The sequence below is a fragment of the Octopus bimaculoides genome, chromosome 20 (assembly GCF_001194135.2).
Source record: "Octopus bimaculoides isolate UCB-OBI-ISO-001 chromosome 20, ASM119413v2, whole genome shotgun sequence".
NCBI classification, from domain to species: domain Eukaryota; kingdom Metazoa; phylum Mollusca; class Cephalopoda; order Octopoda; family Octopodidae; genus Octopus; species Octopus bimaculoides.
This window is the reverse complement of record NC_069000.1, coordinates 30507014-30515803: the sequence shown is the minus strand read 5'-3', so window position 1 is coordinate 30515803 and position 8790 is coordinate 30507014.

Sequence of the window (8790 nt, the reverse complement as noted above, 5' to 3'; positions counted from 1 at the left end):
ATATATATATATATATATATATATATATATATATATACACACACACACACACACAAGAATAAGCATAGTAAAAGGGGTCCGTGGGAAAACTCATTTGAATAAAAGGGCTGGAAACCGCTGGCCTAAACACAGGCATCAAGTACAATACTGCAAGGTTTGGAGGTCCCTTCAGCCACTTTTAACAATCTCCCGCATTCTCACACAAGCTCAGTCATGTTGACTTTACCTTGCCAATGGGTATATTAGGTGGAAACGAGACAATGTGTTTGATGTGCGTACAGCTCCTTAGTTAAAAAAAAAACTTGCGTTAGTCCAGCAACGTATCTGGTAAGACTGCGTGATACACAAGTGACACATCACCAACAGAGAGTCAAATAATAGTCTTGTTGTAGTGGGTGGAGGATTCCCCACATCTGCGACAATGAGATACAGTCATTTCCGTAGTTTCAAGTGGACGGAAGTTGTAGTATACGTGCGTGCGCTCACACGTGTACATGCACACAAACACACATACATACATACATACATACATACATATCTATTCATGAATCTTGTTTATCGTAGTCACTGGACAGCGTCTGTGCTGGGATACTGCTCCAAACACTCAACCTTAGCACTTATTTTAAATATGGTATTATCTTGCTCGTTTTCTTCCTTTTGTGGGTGGATGGGGCAGAGCTGCCAATTACGGCGACGTAACAGTTAATCAACATCGGAGGTCACCAATTAAAACGATCATGTGTAATGTACCGAATAAATGAGTGAAGAACAATAATAATTGCTTGTTGAGATGGTCTTTTATTTATATCATTATTACTATCGTTACAATGTAGAAGACAACTTCTTATAGCTGTAGCTGTACACAAATTGATTTTAGCTCTACAGTATGGTAGTTAGCTTCGTCTAGTGTGAGTGATTACTAAAGAGAGGAAGGACAAGAAGAGAGGGTAAAAGCTGTGTAAGCTCTTTCATAAAGATACTTCTCTATCGGTGCCGAAAAGAAAGAATAAAGAAGATGCTTTCTGACCAGAGGCCAAGAACCTAGGAGAGTGAAAATGATTGGATTTGCATATTTATATTCTTCCTAACCAAACTTGGTCTGTCTAAAATAAAGAGTTTTTCTTCTGTATCGGTTTTGTAACATGTTTGGCTCGTGGAAAGCTAAGAGGTCGATTATTTCCCAGTGCAACAAGTGAGAACAATAAGCAGAAGACTTGTAGGAAAATATAGATTCGGCTTCGAATCCTGGCTTAGCAATTCGAAAACTATCCGTTACATCTGTATTCAATAACAAGGTTTTTTTTCCATATTTATTGCAGGACAGTTTTTGTTTTTCAAATGTTGTATTGTTTTTGCGACAACGTCGTGTCACAAACGGAGGTAGTACCTTGATGCCATTTTGGGTCAGTGACTAATCCCATGTATGATGTCTTCTACAGAAATATGACATAATCTACATTTTTGATCGCATCTGGAGCTCCAAGGGCTTCGCTGCTGCTTGTAGTATCTCCTGTTCTTGAATTGCAAATGCATAGCCTTCGGATTGTGATGTGATGTAGCAGTTACGAGTCAACGAGAGGCTACGTTTCATGTCGATATTACTGTCTCCTTGAAGTTTTCGGGAAACATACCCATGCATAGACTTTTTCGAACCGCTGAGCTTTTTATATCAAAGTCTTCTTTGAGTATGTGTGTTTCTATCATTAACATGAACATAACCAGCAACAGCAATATATAGTATGACGAAGATAAGTAAATCTATTTCAAATAAAAACATATAATGTGGTATCCTAGGGTATTTTAAAAGTTGAATGAAACGTCTTTGATCTTAAGTCTATGAGGATTGACTTCAGATTAAGCAGCCACAACAATACAATTAGCAAGAACAATATGATCGCTACACCACCAATAATATCTGCCCACCATCACTAACATCTAAATCAATGCAACCCACATCATCACCACTACCAACTCACTAACTTTTGAAGATATCTATATGAACAGCTTTCTAGGTAATTAATCACCGCTCAGTTTAAGATGTCTGGAAAGAAGCTCTCAAACAGACCTGAAGGTAGTAGTGCGAAAAGGAACCGTGAAGGGATTACACTTGATGTTTTAAAAAGGCTTGATGCGGAAATAAAACGAAGTTTGCCAAAACATGAAATCTTGCAACGTCTACAGTGGGAACAATATGTGACAACAGAAAGAAAATCATACCAAGTGCTCGAGAAGCTACTCCGTTAACTGTCCGGACTTCATTTTACCATAGATCTAATATAATGCTTAAAATAGAAAGACTCTTGGGTGCATAGATCGTGGATTAGAATCGGCGTAATGTGCCGATAAACATGATGGTAATTCACAAGAGAGCCAAAAGTTTATGTGATTAATTGCATAAAAAGGAAGGTGAAACTTCTAATGAAAACCTCATTTTGGCTTGTGTAAGCTGATTTGAAAAGCTTAAGAAGCGCATGAATTTGCACGACATAAAAGTGATTGGTGAAATTGCGAGCGCTGATACAGTGGCTGTTAATAATTATCCTGAACAGCTGAAGAAAATTATTCTTGAAAGGGGTTACACACCACAACAAGTATACAATGTTGACGAGTCTGCTTTTTTTTTCCAGAAGCGTACACCTACTATAACTTTATTTCTCGAAAAGAAATATCAGCATCAGGATTTAAAGCTTCCAAAAATCGTCTGACACTTCTTTGAAGAGGAAATGCCGCTGGTGATATGAAATTAAAGCCCCTACATGTGTATAACTCCGAAAATCTAAGCACGAAGATTAATCTACCACATGGATGACTAAGAGCCTTTTCAAAGAGTGGTTTACAAACGTTTTTTTGTCCAGAGGTAGAAATGTGCAATGCCAGACACATTTCCAACAAAACATTGTTTCTTTTAGATAATGCACCGAGCCAGCGAATTTAGATGACCTTTCTGAAATGTGAGAGTGCAATATACCCCGCAGAATACAACTTCTTTGCTCCAGCCAATGGATCAAAATGTGATAAGCTAACTTCAAGGCATATTATACGAATCTATTTTGCATGCGCAATGCAACAGGTGGAGAAAAAGCAATAGCGTTCGATCTCTTTCTCTCTCTAGCAGCGGTGGCGACAACATGTATCTCTCAGCTCGATACCGACGTGTGGTCGAAGCTTCCTTGGTATTCTAGCGGCATGCCTGTTCACCCAGGAACGAAACGGCTCTACACCAACCTAGAATAAATTATTGATCTGCTGTTACTGTTATCCCTCGTGTTGTTGTATTTCTGGATTTAATGATTAATATAAGAACTGGGGAGAGACGGCCACATTTAAACAATTCGACACTGAAGGGACAACGATGGAATATATTGAACTTAAGAGCATTTTGAAACAATGGTTTCACTTTTTCTAAATCATCGTTGTGCTAACTGCCTTCATGTTAAAAGTAACTGATGATGTTGCTGGAAAGAACATGGAATCATATGATGCTAATTTTCTGGACAATTCATACCTTCCCATAAACAGCTAAAGAACACCTACGAGAAGCCTGAAGCGCACGAGCTAATGAAATTACTTAACGGAAGCAATTTAGGCGATAAAAAAATACTGGAAGAAAACATCAACAATCTGCGTTGCCATTTTGAACAGCTATAACAGAAATAGAAAGAGAATAGTGTTTAGCAGATGAAAGTGTTGTCAAGAATTGGTAAGGAAAAAAGGCGAAATTAGAGATAGAGAGGTGGGGGGGGCGAAACAGTAATGGTCACAAGGAAATTAAGGAATGTTATATAGAGATATAGGCACAAGTACAGACTCACACGTGATATATTAAGAACTATAATAGTTTGTTATTGAAGTGATGGAGTTATAGAGATGTTCTTTAATGAGTGTGCAGGGGTGACTGTGGTGGAAGGAAGTAGACAAATGGCAAACAATGTAGCTTTTTTTCTTCTTGAAGAACAAAAATTTATCTTTTTTAAATCTCAATTATCAAATGTATGTGTTTTAGTGTAATTGTCTTCTGATACACAACAATAATATCTGATTTTTTTATATTCTTTGACTTCATAAAATATAGAAGAATGACAGATAAAGCAAGATAGCAAAAGAATAAAAAGACATTGAGCATGGATATTGGAAATGGTAAGACAAGAGAGGAGGAATGAATCTCTAAAAATAAGCACAAGGGCAACAGCAGAGAACAGAAAATAAGAGAAAGCAAATGGGTATTTATAACAAATGAGGAAGAAAGAGTTGAAGAGCAAGATAAACTTACTATAATATCTTTTCTACTATAGGTGCAAAGCCTGAAATTATAGGAGAGGGGGAGGGTTAGTTGATTTCATCAACTCCAGTACTCAACTTTCGATCAACCTCAAAAGGATGAAAGGCAAAGTTGACTTCGCCAGCATTTGAACTCAGAATGTAAAGGCAGATGAAATGCCCAGTGGGCTAATGATTCTGCAAGCACAGTACCTTAATAATAATAATAATCTGTTCTTCTACGGATACAAGATCTGAAATTATGGGGGAGGGGATAAGTCAAATTCATCAACCCCTGTACTCAACTGGTACTTATTTTATCAACCTTGATAGGATAAAAGGCAATGTCAACCTCAGCAGCATTTGAACTCAGAACATGAAGACAGACAAAATTCACATATTTTGCAATTCTGCCAACAGACCATCTTAAAAACTTATAATGATATATAAGTTGACAAGGTGAAGGTTGAGTTGGTGGAGCGTCACATTTTGTTATAATCTGATTATAATCCTCTATATTTTCTGAGTTATAATCCCATTCAGGTATACTTTGTCTTTCATCTTACCGAAGACAATAAAAGAAGTGATTGGGTCAATGTAATTAACTTTACCTTACAAGGTGGTACACTGCAATGACTGATACCAGCAAAAAAATTAGAAGAATGTGTATGTAAATCACTGGTAATTTTCTTTCTCTACTGAAATTTAGGTATGGTTGTGTAGTAAGAAGCTTGTTTCCCAACCATGCGGTTTCAGGTTCAGTTCCACTACATGGCAGCTTAAGCAAGTGTTTTTTTTACTATAGCCCTAACTGATAAAAGGCTTGTGAGTGGATTCGGTAGATAGAAACTGAAAGAAGCCCATCATATATATATATGTACAGTACCGTGCAAAAGTCTTCAGCCACTTTATTGTAAATTTCTACTAATTGCCAACTTATAAGTGGAAGTTTCACATTGCATTTTGTACACATGATACATTGGCCCTGTTGGAGTCATTTCCATACCTAATCATTATATTTCGCAGTAGAGTTTCTGAATGAGAAGGGAAGATGAAAGACAACCAACAAAAATGGCCATGCAAAAGTTTTCACCCACCTCACATAAACCAATCAAGATACAGTGTTTGAAAACAGAAAAATGTCTGTAATGAAAATTTATTACATAATGTTCGTTTCAAGAAGTTCTTGTACATTGTTAATATTTCATGTGGCTTCCCTTAGCTTGAATAATTGCTTCAATGTACCTGGGAAGAGATGTGTACAAATCCTTCATCGTTTTTACAGGCATGAGATGCCATTCTCTGTGGCTGAGCTCTCACAACTCTTCAAGATTGCATGGATTCTTCTGATGAACTCTTCTTTTCAGTTGTGTCTACATTTGCTTGATGATATATAAGTCAGGGCACTGAGTTGGTCAACCTTTTAATATTGTAACTCTTTCACCAGCCAGATTCTGTTGTGTTGCACATGATCTGTGTCATGGAGTTCCGTCATGCTGAAAACTCTCACTTTCATCCAAGTCTGATGTCAAATTGTCCTTCAGTAACTGGATGTATTTGGCACTATTCAAGTTACTGTCAATTTTAACCAACTTTCTTGAACTATCTCCAAAACATTAGACTCTTACCCCCAAACTTTACTGGTTTTGTTGTGTAGTGTGGGTTGTTTCACTTTCTAATAAGCAAGAAATTGTCAAAAGGCCTCCAGGAAAGTGAAACAATACAGGACAAAAACAGTGAAGTTTGAGAGTAATAGTGTTCTAGAACAGAATTTTTAAACCTTTAGCATTTAAATCAGCCACATCAGTCCCAAAATATTCTACCTATTTTATGTTTAAAATACCTAGATCTGGTCTCTCATACATACCTGACAATGTCATTCAAACAATAAACAATTACAACAAAGAAATTTCAAAGCTACAAGATAATGCATAATTAATTCAAAACAATATGAATGAGTAAGCATTACATTTGACTGACTAATCTGAATGCTAAAGGATTAAAAAGCATTCTTATCTATACTTCCTTGTATTTCATAACAATGGTACCCACTTCTTTAGTGTAAAAACATCAGTGAATTTCATTGTCACAGTGTCATTACTATTACTTCATCAAAGTTTGATACTACAAATCTGATGAATGATATATTTCTGTAGAAATATTAAAGAATATTAAAGAATCACACACACAAAAACACACCATCCACCAATAAAAGTTCTTCAATGCAGTTAATTTGATTTTGTTATTTACAATTTCAATAAGTCCAAAGAATTTTATCCAATTTGATGACTGCACATATCTATTTTCAGTTGTGAAGGAGCTTTACACACTTGATTACAAGTTGCAGAAGTCAAACTTACTTTACTTTGAGCAGCATCACTACAAAGATGGCCAGTTAAACCAGCAACTGACCTCACAACAAAGTGACAGTTTGCAACACTTTCCATATTTTGATCATTTTGCTTTCTGTTTTCAAGTAACAGGTTATGGTGATAGACTTCTTGTACTTCAAAGTCTACTGGTCCTATATGGCATTGTCCTCTCCAGTTGTTTTGCTTTTTTGCAATATCCCAGTCATTACTTTTTATGCTAAATTATCCCTAAATTTGTCTTTATACTGTAGTAATAATCTACCAACCTTACACTGTGAGTTTAATTGTTCATAAAAAGTTGCTATATATGTGTATGTATATGTATATATATATATATATATATATAAAAACAAATGAATATATGCATATATACGTACAGGTATGTGCATACCTACGTCTGTCTACCTGTATATAGAGGTGCATATGTGGGTACAGGACATTGCAAACAAAACGTATATATATATATAAATAAATGCGCCCTTTTAAAGCCTAGCTAGGCTCATGGGCCCAGTTTCAATGGCGTATGTATTCCCCAGCTGGATGGGATGCCAGTCCATCGCAGTGTTACTCATCTTTGCCAGCTGAGTGGACTGGAGCAACGTGAAATGAAGTGTCTTGCTCAAGGACACAATGCGTTGCCAGGTCCAGCGATCGAAACCACAATCTTATGATTATGATGCTGACACCCTAACCACTAAGCCATGCACCTCCACACACACACACACACACACACATATATATATATAGACACACACACACACACACACACTCAATCATCATTTAATGTCTACTTTTGCAGCCTTGCATGGGTCAGATAGAATTTCTCGAAGCAGATTTCTTTACAACTAGATGCCCTTCCTGTTGCCAACGCTCACCTGTTTCCAAACAAGTTTGCATTTTTCCAAAACCAGACATCCTTTTCATGGAAGACTGGAAACAAACATCACTTGTATGGTGTTGATGCTCGTTTACAACCATCATGTGATATCAAGACCAGGGTACTCACACACACATATTTCCATATATATCTACAGGGTGTCCCAAAATTAAGGCAACTGAAGATTCAGGAGGCTTTAATAACTATCAATAAATGTTATAAGATATGAGAATTATACTTCATTATAAAAGCTTCGTGTGTCCTCCTTTTGTTTCAGACTAAATAAATTCAGATTTATAAAATGGATAATGGCTAGACAGAAATACCACCATAACCCTCCACAAGGGAGGTGAAAGTAATACAGCTATAGCAAAAAAAAGCTTGAAATTAACCGAAAAACAGTCTGGAGAATTGTCAAGAAATTTCAAGAGACTGGTTCCACTGCTGATCAACCTGGACATGGCCAAAAAGAAGTGTGCAGACTCCTCAGCTTATCAAAAGTACCAGAAAAAAGATATGGCAAAATCTTTGTCATTCTGTCAAAAAACTGGCTGTCACAGCAAAAATAAGCTGAACATCAATTTATCAAGAGCTGAAGGAGGATCTCAGGACCCACTCCTACAAGATGATCTGCTGTCATGAGCTCACGCAAGTTTATAAGGAGAGAAGTCATCTTATCCTGTGTTAGATTGCTAAATGCATGCTGCCCAACCTGGGGTTCATTGATAAAAAGAAATTTGACATCAAACAGACAGTAAACCACCAGAATGACCAACTTTTACTCATTGCACCCTGTATGTATGTGTGTGTGTGTGTGTGTGTGTATGTGTGTATACACCTTATTATTCTGTGGCCATGCTGGGGCACTGCCTTGAATTATTTTTAATCGAATGAATTGACTCCAGTACTTTTATTTCCTTTTGAGACAGGTACTTATTCTATCAGTTTCTTTAGACAAACTGCTAAGTTAGAGAGATGCAAACACACCAACACCAGTTGTCAAGTGGTGGGTGGTGGGGACCAAAACAGACACAAAGACACACACACAGATACATACATACACGCAGATATACATACATACAAACACACACACACACATATATATATATACAATTAAACCTTGGGAGAGGCATTATGCCGGTAATAAACACACGCACTGGTTCAGTCCTTTATTAATTTATATAGTTTTTTGTTAAATTATTTCATTGCACTCTTGCAATCTCTTCAGTAACTTGTCTCTCCACTTCCATTTATTTTGAATGTATGATCTGGCGTTGTTTTGGC